Source organism: Sinocyclocheilus rhinocerous, unplaced genomic scaffold (genome assembly GCF_001515625.1).
Source record: "Sinocyclocheilus rhinocerous isolate Xijiao unplaced genomic scaffold, SAMN03320098_v1.1 scaffold268, whole genome shotgun sequence".
Classification (NCBI taxonomy): domain Eukaryota; kingdom Metazoa; phylum Chordata; class Actinopteri; order Cypriniformes; family Cyprinidae; genus Sinocyclocheilus; species Sinocyclocheilus rhinocerous.
This window is the reverse complement of record NW_015650002.1, coordinates 305,882-322,458: the sequence shown is the minus strand read 5'-3', so window position 1 is coordinate 322,458 and position 16,577 is coordinate 305,882. Positions and strand designations below refer to the sequence as shown.

General features: G+C 37.8%; 1 pseudogene; it reads right to left on the bottom strand.

Moving 5' to 3' along the window:
* Positions 1 to 16,577, bottom strand: part of LOC107711282 (beta-1,4 N-acetylgalactosaminyltransferase 2-like) — a 38,758-nt pseudogene that overhangs the window by 10,918 nt on the left and 11,263 nt on the right.

Genomic DNA, 16,577 nt, shown 5'->3' with positions numbered 1-16,577 from the left:
ATGTTGGGGGGGCGCGAGTGAAATTAGACAAACTTGGGGGGGCGCATGTCCTAAAAGGTTGAAAACCCCTGCTCTACGGAGTCATTTCTAGTTCTTAGTTCCTAGTCATAGTCTTGCCTTGCCTGTTTTCCCGTGTTCAGATTCTTGCTTATGTATTTTGGATTATCCTTTCGTCTTGCCGTTCGGACTATGTTTGCACCTTGCCTGGACTATTGCTCATGTTGTCGGATTACCCCTCTCGTCAAGCCCTCTGGATATTGTTAGCCGCTGATCAACCACGCCCGTTTTGGATTACTCTTTTGTCTTGCCCTCAATATACCTGTTTACCATTGTCTGACCCATGCCTGTTTTATGACCACGTCTCTGTCTAAATAAAGCCTTGTATATGGATCCGCACGCCTCTCGTCTCGTTCGCTCCGTAACAAGTATACACAAAGTGATCACCCCCAAAATGTATCCTAAAGCATTCTTCTTTGAAAATGGTTGTTGACTAAAGGTGTCCATTTATCATCAGAACATTCACATACTAGAACATCTTTCAAAAGGCTTTTAAAAACTACTGTAACAATGGACAGAAAGACAATGCAGGAAAACCTGAAACATGAGATGCACCTACATACCAATATAAGCAGTGCTTTTACAGAACATATCAAAGGCAACCCGTCAAACCACATCTGTCATTGTCAAAATGAAGTTGATGACATTCTGGCAGTGACTGATCATTCTTCTTATGAAGTCAAGCTATAGACAAGAGAGAGTGAATAAGAGAGAGTGAGCAAGTGATTTGTTTTGCTAAACAGTAATGGATAAGTTAGCTAGACGGAGCTGCTGTCAACTTTTTTCCACCTTTCCAAGCAGAATAAATACTAAAGAAGATGAAATAAAAAGAGAGGATGGGAAACCGCAAAGGTTTATAGGTTGAAATACTCATATGCCTCGTATGTGTTCTCACTCTTTATTTACCATATCTAGAATTATTATAAATGTAAATTATATGCATTTTTAAATATGTTATGGGCAATTGATCAGCGTGCGATTTCATCAGATTTCTTTTCCTTCAGCAAGCAGATTATCTGTTGCCCGTAGGAAAGCGTTTTTGTCGTGTTCTTTGTTACTTTCCAGAGCAGTTTCCACTCTGGCTCAGGAGTGGCCCAGGACCAGACTTTATGCCTTCCCATCGGTCTGTTTGCTCTTAGCGATTCTGCTCAGAGTACGGACGGACAAAGTGGAACATCTGTTGCTGGTGGCCTCGTTCTGGCCCACTCAGATGTGGTTCTCAGACCTGGTCAGTCTACTAGCCGGCCCTCCTTGGGAGGTTCCCCTTAGGCACGACCTGCTGACTCAGGCTCGGGGTATGATTTGGCATCCCCGTCTGGATTTATGGAATCTATGGGTGTGGCCCCTGAGCAGAGTACGCCCTGCTCAGTACTGTGTAATGAGTAATGTGTTCTGGTCACTTGGCTGAGATTACCAACACTATTCTTAACTCTATGGGCCACCTCTATGAGTCGCCTGTATGCCCTTAAGTGGTAGCTTTTTGCCTCTTGGCAAAGCAACCTAGACCCAGTTCATTGCCCTGTAGGTTCAATACTGGAGTGTCTGCAGAGCCATTTTTTCGAAGTGGACAGCCCCTGCCACTCATAAGGATTATGTGGCAGTCATATCTGCTGACCATGTGCCCATGGGAGGTGTTTCTGTTGGACGTCACCCCCTGGTTTCTCATTTCAAGCAAGGGTCGAGACGGTTTAAGCCTTTCCGCCCTGCACGAATTCCTTCATGGGATTTATCTATCATCCTGGAAGGTTTGTCAGGCCATCCATTTGAGCCATTGGAGTCTGTGTCAGAGACGTTTTTGACCCTGAAAATGGTCCTTTTGGTGGCTCTATCCTCTCTTAAGAGAATAGGGGATCTGCAGACTCTTTCAATCAGCCTTTCTTGTATGGACCTTGCCCTGAGGCAAAGTATTTGAGTATATAAGGTTGCTTCAACCCCATTTCACTTCCAGCAGGTGGTCTTGGAAGCTTTTTCCCTTTCTGATGCAGGGACTGGAAGTGATGTGCAGCTTCCAAGTCTTTGCCCCGGTAAGATCTATGTTGACGACAGGTGACAGGTGATGTTGACGTTGTCGATAGGTGCTTCATTCGTACATAGAAACCTGATGAAATCGCGTGTAGCATGCTGATATGAGCATATGAGATGTATTTCTCAGGGCGGTGCTAAGTGCTATTGGCCAATAATGTGATGGTATTAGGGCTTCAGACATTCGTCACACCGAAGGACTTCCCATACTGTAGCGATGGTACGCAGTGTCTTGTTCCCTATTCAGGGAACCAAGGTTACATACATAACCGAGACGTCTGATCATCTTGAACTGTACATAGTACCTCATTAATACTCCATACATCACAAAAGAACACCACATTATTTGTAGGTCTATAATAAGCAAATTCAATTTTCAATCTTCCCTCTACCAATCATCTAATCATCATTTCAGGATCTATTGTAGCAAGTTGTAGACCTTTGTTCTTTCTTGTTTTCCAAATTGCTAGTTTAGCTGTTCCAATAAGATAATTCAATGAACAGATTTTTCTCCTCATTGAGAAAATTTATTTCATTCCCCCAATAAATACTCCTTGAACTGTACATAGTACCTCATTAATACTCCATACATCACAAAAGAACACCACATTATTTGTAGGTCTATAATAAGCAAATTCAATTTTCAATCTTCCCTCTACCAATCATCTAATCATCATTTCAGGATCTATTGTAGTAACTGAAGTGCAATATATTGCTTTCTTAGACACGTCTTTAAAAATGCCTAACTGAGGGGTCTTAAAAGATAAAATCGAGTCCATAACTTCACCGTCATCTTCCTCATCTATGACAGGTGAAATTTTTATTTCTGGAACAACTTGGCCATCTCTCATGTCCTGTGTTTGTTTTAATCCTATCCAAGTTCTGCAACCACTTGGTAATACATTACAAATGTCTTCCTTCAACTTTGAAACAAGGCGTAAGGACTTTAAACCCCGTCATCGCTTGAAGTGCCTCAATGGACTTCCAGCCCCTCTCATCCAAGAGTTTCGTAACACCATTCCTTAGTATACATCTCCTCACACCCACAGAGGACAGCAGTCTTGTCTCAATCATTGGGTTGAAGAACAATGGTTCCTCTGGAGTCCAATGTCCATAATCATTCATGTCTCGCTCCACTCTAAAAACAGTTCTCCATATCTGTAGCATAGACTTATAAAAAAGTGGAAGCTCCGACAGGCTTACTTCCTGTAATTTCATTAAAAACAGGTGTTTATCAAGTCCAAGTCCTCCTGCCCGCTTCAAAATTGCACTTGCCGTTTTGGCCCATGTCACATCCTTGTTGTAAAAAAATCTCTGTACAGCATGCATCCGAAAGGCCCGGATCCTACTCCTCACATCCACCAAGCCTTGACCACCCTCTTGAACTGGTAAATAAAGTGCAGCTGCACGGATCCAGTGCTGTCCACTCCAAAAAAAATGTTTGAAACAAGTTCCTCAGGTGGCTCCATAACTATAGTCCTATGCCACAACATTGAAGCCGGAAGATTAATTACAACCAGAGCTCTCCCCATATAGGACAATTGTGGCAATAGCCATTTCCATTTCGACAATTTAGCAGACACCTTCTCTAGCAGACCCTCCCAATTTTTCTTTTGAAATTGATAATTCCCCAAAAAAACTCTGAATGTTTTCAATCCGTCCTGTCTCCACCGTAACCCACCCGGGAGTTGAGGAAACCCAGTACCTTCCCTGTGCCTTCTACTCTCGGAAACTCAACTCTACGGAACAGAACTATGATGTGGGAGATCGGGAACTTCTAGCCATGAAGGCAGTTTTGGAGGAATGGCGTCACTGGTTGGAGGGGGCCAAACTTCCCTTTGTTGTTCTGACTGATCACCGCAACCTCGAGTACCTCAGATCGGCCAAACGACTCAATCCACGGCAGGCAAGATGGTCCCTATTTTTCACACGTTTCAATTTCAAGGTAACCTATCGTCCTGGCTCAAAGAATTCTAAGGCAGATGCTCTCTCCAGGCAGTTCGAAGCAGCTCAGATCCCTCCTTCCAAGGAACCCATAATCCCCTCTAACCTCATTCTTGCTCCTATCCAATGGGACATTATGACAGAAATTGCAGAGGCCCAGATCAGTGAACCTCCTCCGCCAGAATGTTCTCCCGATCGTCCCTATGTTCCTACTAGCCTTTTGATTACTGGCACAGGTGTTTCCCCTTAGCTTCCCCATTTAAGCAGCTTCCAGACTGTTAGTTTTCGTCTTGTTTTGCCACGGCTACATCTCTTGTGTATTACCTTGGACTGTTCTTACTAGTGTGATTCTCTGCCGCCTGCCCCGACCCTTGCTCTGTTACTGTTTACTCTCCTGGATTGTCCCTGTTGTTCCTGACGCTGATGATTGATTACTGCCTGTTTGACTCTGCCATTGATTCTAATAAAAGCTGCAAATGGATCCGCACGCCTCTGACTCCTCGTTACACACAGTTCTGCTTAAATATTAAATTGTACCTAATATTTTATTGTTCTTTGTAATTTAATTGAAAACAGACCAATGTGCATTTAATACATTAAATACCAAGTATTACACTTAATTTGTTTGTTGAATATGTTTCATCACAATGAGTTGTGCTCATGCTGTTTCATTACCAAGAGGTGTCTGTTGTATTCATTGAAATTTTTGGTATATGCATTTATTTGGCACTTTTTTTAACTTTCACTATATAATTTTGTTGATAAACATCAAATTATAAATCCTAGATTATACAATAGATGTATAAAGATTTTCTTTCAAGATTAAAAAAGAAAGCACTTGGAGCGTCCATGTCTTTGATGGAGCAAAATCTTGCCCTTATCAATGCTCCTTTTGCCTGCTCTTGTAAAAAAGAGTTCAGTTCTTGTTTTTTCTTCTTTAACACATCACAATGTACATCTTTATTATTAGTTACAAGATTTTTTTCCAACAACTCACTGTCCTTTCACAAAATATTTACTGTTGTTTTAACCATGGTTGATGTATGAAAAGCATAATTCTGACAAAATAATCTTATATTCGCCTTTCCCACATCCCACCATTGACATCTCATTTAGTCATTTTGATGTCTTTGAGAAACAAGTTTATCTTTCCATATTTTTGTTACCATCTTCTTCAATCGAAATCTCTTTTTCTTATCCAAAACCTCATAGCTGACCATTCTTTGCAACACAACACTGACGCAATAAATTTCTCAAAAAATTCCTAACATCAACAGTCTTACCAAATGTCATATCTAGGAAGTCATTTATCTCTTGTAAAGTATACACATCTCCCACTATCTGTGATCCCATATCAGAAATCTCAGAAAGCGTATCATCATCTTTCATCTCTGCATCACATCTTTCTTCACCATTTGATTTATCAATATTAGCACTAGCCACTTCACCATATATATGCCTACCTGATTACTCACATCATCGTTCATTACACCATTTTCACTTTCTTCTGCTTCAGCAACAACTTTCCCATTTTGACCGTTATCAGTAACGCTTTCAGCTGGTTCAACAATTTGAGTGTCATGCTCCTCCACAACTGGGGCCAAACCGTCCTCTGATGCATTCGCTATGACGGCCGCAATACTCGGCCCGGCATTCTCCCCACTAGTCCCAGCTTTATGTGGGCATGCTAGCCTCTTATGACCAACATCCCCACATTTGTAGCATTTCATGCTTCCAGTGTTAGCATAAATCATATATGCCTTTCCTTCGTGTAACACTCTAAAAGACACATCTAAATTTGGTTCTTCCAAAAACATGAACACCTGTCTTCTGAAAGACATTACATGTTTTAACGCTTTGTTTTTACAGCCGAGTGGTAGCTCTTTTATCGCGCTAGCAAACTTTCCATAACGTGAAAGTCCTCGCTCAATTTCATCATTCGAAATAAACGGAGGCACGTTAGATACAGTAACTTTAGTTGTTGGAGCAACAAGTGGTGAAACAACAACAAATGAAGTGACATGTGGCCAAGTATGGTGACAGTTGGGGGTTCGGTGCCTTGCTCAAGGGCACCTCAGTCGTAGTATTGAAGGTGGGAGAGAGCGCTGTACATTCATTCCCCCCACCTACAATCCCTGCCGGTACGGGACTCGAATCCGCAACCTTTGGGTTACGAGTCCGACTCTCTAACCATTAGGCCACGACTTCCCCAAATTCTCCACTTACCACAATTCCATTGGTTATCAGGTGGCTTACTTTATACTCTTCCTTTACAAACACCACCACAGCTTTGTTCATACGAGAAGCCGATGAAATATTCTCGTACCCGATCTCCTCTCCAACAGCCATCAATACATCCTCCACAGTCACACCGGCCGCAGCCGCAGCAACACACCTGACGCCGTGACGAAGGGAAACAGGTGGAGCTACCCCCGCGGAGAGGGACGCCATCCTGATCCCAAAACTAGTATCTCACACAAAAACTATATTCTTCTTTACATTCAAAAAAAATTTTGTTTTAGAAAACAAAAAAAAAAGAAAGTAAAAAAGTAGAATTAGACAGAAAAAAGCCCAATAGTCACCCTCTCCACGTGGGAACCCTCAGACGCACAAACCTCTCATCAGAGAGAGAGAGAGAGAGAGAGAGGGGAACTGTTTCTATAGCTGAAATTATCCACTTTTATTTACAGGTTAATAGTTAGAAAAGGCCACGTCATGAGTCTCAATGCAATGAGTCTCATTCGCTAATCACTTTATGGATTATTCGTATTTAATACACAGAAGAACTTCTCATTAAACTTTTTAAGAATTTAAGAACATGAACATACCTGAACACATTTAGAAGGCTACCTAGAGTATCTGGTTTTTTTTTATCACACACAAATTTGTGCATATGCATGTTTATAATGAATGAGACCCACTGATGAACCTTTTAAGTTCCTTTGCAAAACAAAAAAGAAAAACATCACTTTACTGACCACATCCAGTTCTGGAACTTTCTCCATTATCTCCACAAAGCTTTCAATCCGTGTATTGTTATTGAATATGTAGTCATCATCAACCCACAGGATGTATTTAGTGGTAACCTGAGATATAGCCAGATTCCTGCCTGCAAACCAGCCCTGAGGAAACAGATAAAGGGATCTTCCATATTTTAGTCACTCGACAGCATTATGTTGATTACCCACACACAATATTCTAAAGGCAGTACCAATGTGGCCTTAAAAAATATTTACCTGTGCAGGAGGCATAATGTAGTGCTCTAAGTTGTAGCCAGTGACGTTTTGCGTCTCCAGGCTGTCGTCTGCAATGATGATCTTGATTTTGGGGTAAAACTGTCGGATGCTGTTGATGAGAATGTTCAGCTCGTCATATCTCAGAAAGGTCTTGGTTGTTATGGTCACCTGTGAGTTAATATCTAAGACAGAGAGAAAGAAGGGGAAAGGGTCACTGACCATACATAATCTAAATAACAACAGATATGTGCAAGTATTGTGGTCTTACCTGTCCCTGGGTCATACAGAACAGGAACTGAGGATCTCTTGATCACAATGGGAAATATAGCCTCATAGTCCTCGAAAGAAAAATTAACTAAGGAGACAAGGAAAAGTGATTTACAGTAGGCTATTTCAATTTAAAAATAAAAGGTAAATTGAATCTCATTCAAAAGTCAAAAGTAAACTAGACAGTAGAAAAACAATAAGCTTAGTAGCTCACACCCATTCTCTGAACATAATGGACAAAGAGGGTGGTGCTGACATTACCCAGATCTTTAGTCTTGACATGGTAGATGGTGCTGGTGTAGGTCACTCTGGAGAGCAGATCATTCAGATGTGTGCGGCTGCTGGATGAGATGGTCAGATTACTTTGACCCTGTCCTTCCACCTGATCTCCATCCAGAACATCCTCCACTGAGAGCACACCTTTCTTCACACTCAAAGACACCTATGGGCACCAAAGTGGTATATCAGGGGTGTCCAACTCAGTTCCTGGAGGGCCACAGCCCTGCAGAGTTTAGCTTCAACCCTAATTAAACGCACCTGATCCAGCTAATCAAGTCCCTTCAGGCTTATTTGAAAACTACATGCAATGTGTGGTTAGAGTAGGGTTGGAACTAAACTCTGCAGGGCTGCGGCCCTTCAGGAATTGAGTTCGACACCCTTGTGGTAGATGAATGGATAATCAGTGTGATATTCATTAATAATCATGATTGGAGATCTTTCACAAAGAACTCAGTAGTCTTGAGTTCGCACTTGAAGAACACAGAAAAGATTAATTTGGATCCTGTAAGCCCTGGCAAAGCAAAATACAAAAGACCTTCCACCTTGACTGACAACATCAAACCAAAAAACCCCAAATGACCTCCATGGGCCACACAAATTTTAAAACAAACCTTATATAGTCTTCTTTTTTGTGCATGCAGAGCCAAACCTGTGAAAATGGGCAGTTTCACAATTCATATTTAATTTTCATAAATAATGTTTTTTTTCTAACCAAGATGTAAAATTCCATGAAAGTACATTCTTACTTAGTTAATACACCTCAATTTTTTATTCAGTTTGAAGACAAAGTAAATTGCTAATTTCTATTTGTAAATAATATATCTGTATTGGCCTCTGACATATAAGATCTAACATCCAAAAGTAGAAAGAGATATCTAAGCAAATTTTTAAACACATCCTAGATCAGAAACCTCTTTCACGTGAAGGAAAGAGTTTTACCTGGTATCACACTTTTTGCAAGAGGTGCCACTACGAAACCCTGGATGGGATATTGGAGGGGTGAGTTGGGTTGGGCTAGTATAAGTGACTCCATTTTTGTCCCCATCCTAAGAAATACAGAATTAGAACTTTTAGAATTTAGCCAAACCAAATGTTAGCGTAATGAGAATGAAATAAGGGCTAAGAACTGGAATGTTCTTTGACCTGAGCTGGTATTGCCGGTACTCCTCTGACCGACGTCTCTGAAGGTCTTCCAGTTCATCCACTGGCACATTTTGAGCATTTAAAGCATATCCTTTACAGGAACAAGACGAACGATTTTTACTGGGAAATGGCCCAATGTTGCGGTCATACACTCTGTGAAACCACATAGGCAATGATAAGGTAAATATCACAGATAAGAGGTCATATAAAATGATACAGAAGTAATATCAAGTTACAGCAATTATAGTATTCTACATAAATAACCAACCACTGACCTTTGTTTAGAAAAAAAAAAAAAGTCACCCATGAAACAAATTTGCAAGACCACAATATGATGAACAACCAAAAACTGACAAACAAATATGACTAAGATAGAGTAGTAGGGTCATACCCTGATGGCAACAGTCTTCTTGTGTCATCTGTAACATCCAGAAACCCACTTTGTATACTATAAATACCCAGTGCAGTAAGACAGAGCCCAGTCAGGAATAACTTAAAGAGAAAGCTGTAATTCATTTCTGGTGATTGTCTGAAAGGAAGAAGTCAAAAGCAGTTAAAGCATTTATAGGTTTGCTGGGGTTGTAAAAACCAATGAACCATAAGTGCAGTAAAGTTGGTTTTATGTTGGACATTCAGCAAATTAAGAGACTTTCTCAAAAGTGCATAAAAACAATAAAAAAGATACACATTCCAAGATTCGAAAACATGCAAACCATCATACAAATAAAATGTAGAAGACGTGAATTAAAACCATTAATACCAATAATTTTAAGCTGTGAATGGGATATTCACCATGAATTGTTACATTGATATTACATAGTACTCCACCATTTTCTTTTAACTGATAGAAACAGGTGTTGTTATGACACCTGTAATACATTCAGTAACACTTTTAACACATCATACATGACTTGGATTTTGGAAAAGTCATTTTGTCTATTTTTAATGAATTTTTCCAAATTTAAAATCTATATAACTTCCTGGTCATGTGACCCGATGATGTCACACCAGTTTTAATATCTTCACAGACACCTGACACAAATCTTACATGACTTTGATTTTAGAAATATGATTTTGTCTATTTTTGGTGAATTTTTAAAATATTCAAATCTATATAACTTCCTGGTCATGTGAGCTCATATTGCCACACCTACTGTATTGTATTAAGAAACATTCTAACTTACATTTTAAATAATTAATAGGCAAATTTGAAAATGCCCTTACAGACAAGCTGATTTAATGGTTGTAGGAATGAATGGTATAGTGGACTATGCACTACTTTAGGACATTTGAGGCCTGTTGGCTCATGAGGGACCCAGGTTCAAGACAGTTTGGAATCATGTCCTGATTTTATTCTCCCACTGTTGTTCCTGCATACACTCCACTCTTCTAAAAATAAAGAAAAACCCTAAAAAATTATGATTGTTCTTACATTTTCTACATAAAATTCCTATTTTATGCATTTCTCAGAAAATGCCATTGAGGCCTGGACCCACCAAAAAAGGACTAACAGTACAAAAAATGACTAGGTACTACTTAAATGTTTGATAGGCACATAATATAGCAATGAAAATATTTTTGTATGAGAAATATTTGTGAACATAAACCGGCCTTGTGTAACAATATCAGGTCACATGACAAAGTAGTAAAAAAGTTTTCAGTAACTCAAATAATTGTCTAAAAACAACAAATATATATTCAAAATAAAAAAATATGAATGTACAATGTGTACAATGTGATGTTTATGAATATAATACAGTGGGTGCGGCAACATGAGATCACATGATCAGGAAGTTATATAGATTTGAAAGGTTCACCAAAAATACACGAAATCATATTTCCAAAATCCAGTTTGTGTCAGGACAACAACAATAACAATCCAGGGTCCTTCAGTCTTTCAGTCCAGATGAAATTATAAATAAGGAAAATAAGGTTTATGAAATAAATATCACTTTACTTTTCATAATCATGAAAACCAAAAATTACATTTCTATACGTAAATTCAAAAGTAGGATTCACTTAACATTTGATAAAATCAAGAATATCACAACAAAATGTCATTATGTGAGAGTAATTCCAAAACAAATGTAAAGAGGTTTCAGGGTTCTCTAAACAGAAAGAACAGTTTAATATCATTCTTACGTCTTTTAAGAGTACACTTATCTGGATAAAATCTATGAATCCAATTAAACTTCTCTCATTTTGTTAGTTATCAGGTATTTGTGAGGTAACGACCAAACTTTGTTCCAGGGAACATCACTTACAAAACCATTCCAGTAAGAGATTATTACATAAGGCACAGAAACAGATTCCTCCTGAAACTCTAATTTTCAGAATTTTTTTTTTTTGATAGATGATGAAAGGCACTGTTTACCTACAAATGTTTTAGTCACTGAGTGTCACTGAGTGACAAGAGATTGGAAAAGAAAGACCTCTAAAAAGCATAAGAACTCCATGTGGCACTGCACCAGCAACAGTTGCAAACTCTTTTGAACTAACAGGAATTTCATGCTTATCAAGAACTCAGAATAATTACAGATGAACCATTTTGATTGAAAAGTTGAGACACAAAAATAATAAAATTTTTAAAACAGTTATGAAAGAAAAGAGATTTGTGTTTATCCAGTAGATTGTTATTATTACAGATGAGATAAGAGATGTAAAATTGTGCTTAAAAATGAGGGACAAAGCTAATATCATTTGCCTACATAAAGGAACAATTTGATAGGGATTTTCATAATGATTTTCATAATGATATAATTACATATTAATAAGAATCTTAAGCCACCTAGATTGGAAAAAATAACATTAGGGATCAGATTCCATATAGATGAGAGCTTATTGATACAGTTCTTTATCCAATTTATCTTAAAGGTATGATGTGTGTCAGGATTGTGTGAAGAAATTACAGCGGGTCACATGACCAGGAAGTTATATAGATTTGAAATTTTGAAAAATTCATCAAAAATACACAAAATTATATTTCCAAAATCCAAGTCATGAAGCAAAAAACAAATGTAATGTCCGCACACTGACATAACTGCTCCATAAAAAATTGTTTATTGCAACGTTCTTCGTCAGGCACAAAATCCAAGTCAAGTAAGATGTGTGTCAGGTGTGTGTGAAGATATTACAACTGCTGTGACATCATCGGGTCACAGGACCAGGAAGTTATATAGATTTGACTTTTTTTTTTTTTATTATCAAAAATACACAAAGTCATATTTCTAAAATCCAAGTCGTTTATGATGTGTGACATGATTTTGAGAAGATATCACAAATGGTGTGATGCCACCGGGTCACATCAGCAGGAAGTTATATATTTGAAAATTTTAAAAAAATTCAAAACAAATTCACAAAATATATATTTTTTATATTTCAGAAGTTGTGTATTATATGCTGCATGTATGTATAAATACATTGTAGGTGATTTGAGCTCTTTAGATAAAACAACCACAAAGTTAAATAGATTTATTTCATTAAGACATTCAGTTTAGGCTACTTATATATGAAACAGATGTATTAATCACATAAAAGTTTTAAATTGTCTTTATCTACAGGTGCATCTCAATAAATTAGAATGAGTTTCACAATTTGAGTTGAATTACTGAAATAAATGAACTTTTCCACGACATTCTAATTTATTGAGATGCACCTGTATAGCCTACTTAATCTATTTGCTAAAATAGACTGCACATGTAAAAGGATCACGTTTTTAGTTTTTTTTATAGAATAATGCAAATATTAAACTCTTTCACCCCCAAACACGGAATTTTCCGTTAGGCTATTTATGAGAAAACGCTTTCCGAGAAAACTTCGCGTTCTCGCTGTTGTTCGGAGGCACTATTACGCATCTCCTGAATGAGTCTAGAACATGCCGATCAAAAACACAATGCGAGGAAGACGCAGAAACTAGTGATCTCATATGTACAGTATGCATATGCATATGAAAAACAATGCGATCATCAACAATAAACAGCATATAAATGAAAACTGCCTAATGTTACCGAGTTAAATGTCGATCCAGGAAGTGGCAAATGACTGTGCAAGCTTGGTGTTTTTGCTTTGATCATCCTACTGAAAATGATCCAGATGTAGGCTAGGCCTTGTATTTGATAAAACGTGATTTTCTCTGCTTTTTGCTCAAAATGTTGCTTTTTATATATATATATAAAACGTACCTACATTCAATTGTTGATAAAAAAGAATGCTTGAAGCTAGAATAAAACGGATGTGTTTTTGTTTTGTTTTTTGTGCAAAAGTAGAGGCTCTGTTCTTTATTTTGATTTATAAAACGGTTAGTTCCATTCCTCTATTCTGATTGCTCAGCAGCTGTGTTTTCAGCAGGGCTATGACCACTTCACCCAAGGTTCTGTGTATCAAAGAGCAACACTCTTAGCAACATAAGCTATCAATAATATAGCATCAAAACTGTTTCATTTATTATGTATTTCGGCAGAGTTATCGGTTTGTTATTTATTTAATGAAGTATGAGTGACCCCTACTGGAGTTATGTTGCATCTTTCATCTTTAATTTTGAGGCCCGCCCTTCCCCTGTCTAATAAACGCTTCTCATGCAGAGATGTGTTGATGTGTGTGCGCGTCTGTGTGGAAGCCCACAGTTTCCGAAGTGAGGAGGGAATATTACTGTATTTATTAGTTTTCTGTTTCAGGTATGATTCTGTATGTCCATCAGTTTACACTGTAGGTCTAATGATGCTTGCAAACTTGCGCTGTGCTGTGAATCGGTCTGTTTTAAAACTAAAAGATGAAAAAAATAAATGACACAGCGGATGATAAGAGCTCCTATTCTCTGTTTTTATTTAAACTCCATTAGATGAGGCATGTTCAGAATATTCTCTTGCCGTTTAGGCCTACTGTTGCTGTCAGGAACAATTTTTAGCGGGAGGACAGCATTTAACGAACTTGCTTCAAAAAAGTAACATTTCAAAACATACATTTTTGGTTTTAATATTTTTTATTGTGTGTTAATCATTTTATAAAAGCTTCCCGTTGTACCTAACAATGCCCTTCAGCCATGATTTATTCAAGATACAGCACGGCCTCTCATACCCAGCTAACCAATCACAGCACATTTCGTATTTCAGAAGGCGGGCCTTCATTTGATAGAGGAACTATTCGAGCTGTTCATGCCAGACTGGGGAGAGAGGTGTTGTAATAATGTAAAATATGTGAAAAATAATGTGTTTATGGAACAACCTAGTATGAGAGCCTGTTCTAGTACACCCCCAAAACAAAATCAAGACTTTGTAAAACAGCATAATAGGACCCCTTTAAGTATTGCATGTTCATAAAACAAAATATTCTGGGGGCCATGACATTTTAGTGAAAATCATCAAAAATGCTGGCGGTGGCTGGCAACTTTTTTCAAAAACGCTGGCAGGGAAAGAGTTAATCAAGTTTATTGTGGATTTTGCACTTCTGAGACACTCCCTACTTTGACGTGCCCAAGTGGGGATCGTTGTGGTTACTTTTTCTCTTCTGATGCTTAAAACAATTACATCATCAAGTAATATTATTATTAATTGTGATATTATGCTTTTAAATGTGATCTGAACGAGATACAGCATGATCCATGACTATTATGCGATTACATAGATAATTTAGCCTAATGCTGAAGAAAAGATTGAATGTCTGTCCAACATAAAACCAACTTCACCGCACCTGAACGATAAATATAAACCAACCAAAAATAATCCTAGCAACTGAAATTTTTTTTTTTTAAACATACTAAATATACAACCAAAATAAAAAGAATCCTAAAAAAGTAAAAATAAAACAGTGTTTGGTAGCATCGTCTGCACCTTACTCCCACACACTACGTGACTCCAGGTGAAAATAACCGTTTTTTTTTTTTACATTATCCCTTAGCAGGGTTGAGCTATTATGAGCTATTTTGCGAGGTACAGAGTCTACCCAAGGTTTACACTGACATCAAGAAGAAACTCATTCAAGCCATAGGCCTAAATCTGCTGCCATATCAGCACATTATTTCCTGGGTTTACAGACACCTGAGGCTACACCTGTCCAATGTTCCATCTGTTCCATCTGATCTATGATAGAGAACTGGATTGCTCTTAACGTCATAAAAAGTGAAGCCACCGTACGATTTTATTAAGAAAACATTTCTTAACGAGTCACCGTTTTTATATCTCAAGTCTCCCTGCATATTTTCACAACGCAAACAAAATTGATGTTTGTTTAAAGTCGGGATTTCCCCTGAATTTTTCCCTTCTATTTAAAAGTTCCGTTCATATCAGATCGGAGGACGGAGACACACCTTAGCATAATGTAGGCTATCCATCACAAACATCAATGTGCTCATTATGAAATCTGTTTAAATATGTATGCTTGTGTAGGCTATGCGCAATTGCACATATAGGCCTACCTTAATTTCTCCAGTCTTGTACAGTTATTCGTTGTTTAGGTAGGCTAATTATGCTGTGCTGTAACGTTGTCATTCGTACAGTGCAAATGTTTCAACAATTTCGTTATCATCACATTAAAGCAGTTAATGATTACACGTTGGTTAAATTAATTATTAATTCAACAAAATATAGGCTACTTGTAACAATTAACTCCAATTGAAACTGTAATTCTAGAAAAACGCCGTAGAATTAGAGTCAACAGAAACAGATGTTGCTCATCAGGAAATAAAATACACGCACCACAACATCATTCAGAGAAGAAACGCTGAACTGCGTTCTAAAAGTACAAATTAATTTACGTACACATATCCTAAAACGAATCTTGTGCGACTGATCAGCTGCGATTCGGGTGATTTTAGGTCAACTAATTTCAAATCCTTTAAGGATTTGCCTAAACACTTGCCTTTAAGGGACTTTGGCCGCTACAACTGGTTAAGACCTGCGGAACATTTTTTTTTTTTTTTTTTTTTTTTGAGTGGGTCTAGATTTCTCTGCAGTTGGTGGACTTTATGAAACGATGAATATCAGTTTATCCATTTACAAATAAAATGTAATTTATTTTGCCTTTGTACTTTTGAGTTAAAAATACTATTTATTTAAAAAAATATTCAGTAATTTCTTTCAGTCGCAAGTTACGGCCATGCTTAAAGGTGTGCTATAGGCTAAATGAATGATGCTCCTATAGGGAGTGGAGGCTTGGACCCAGTATTCGTTACACCACAATTTAACAAGCAGATTTACATTATTTAATTAAAATACAATAAATCGTTTTTAGTAATAACATTATATCTAGGCTACTCACACCCTATTTTTTATTTGAATCGAAAGTAATACAATTAAAAATTCGTTTTTCATCTGTAGCCTACTGTCGACCTCAAAACAGAATTACTATTTAAAAGTGCATAATCATTTAACTCTGTATAACGACAAACCAACTTATATGAAGAACCCCGTATAAGTACAGCAACAGCGTATTATGAACGTGAATACATACCTGTTAGTTAGGCTATCATATCAGCAAAACGCAGCACTGGCATCAAAGTTCCTAACAGGAAAACGATCTGTCACGTTATTTATATAGCTAAGTAAGTAAATAGAATAATCAAAGACTGCCTCCAGCTCTCGATTTGCTTTTACTACTCTGGAAGACGCTTCAGGAACATCCTGTCTGTCAGTAAAA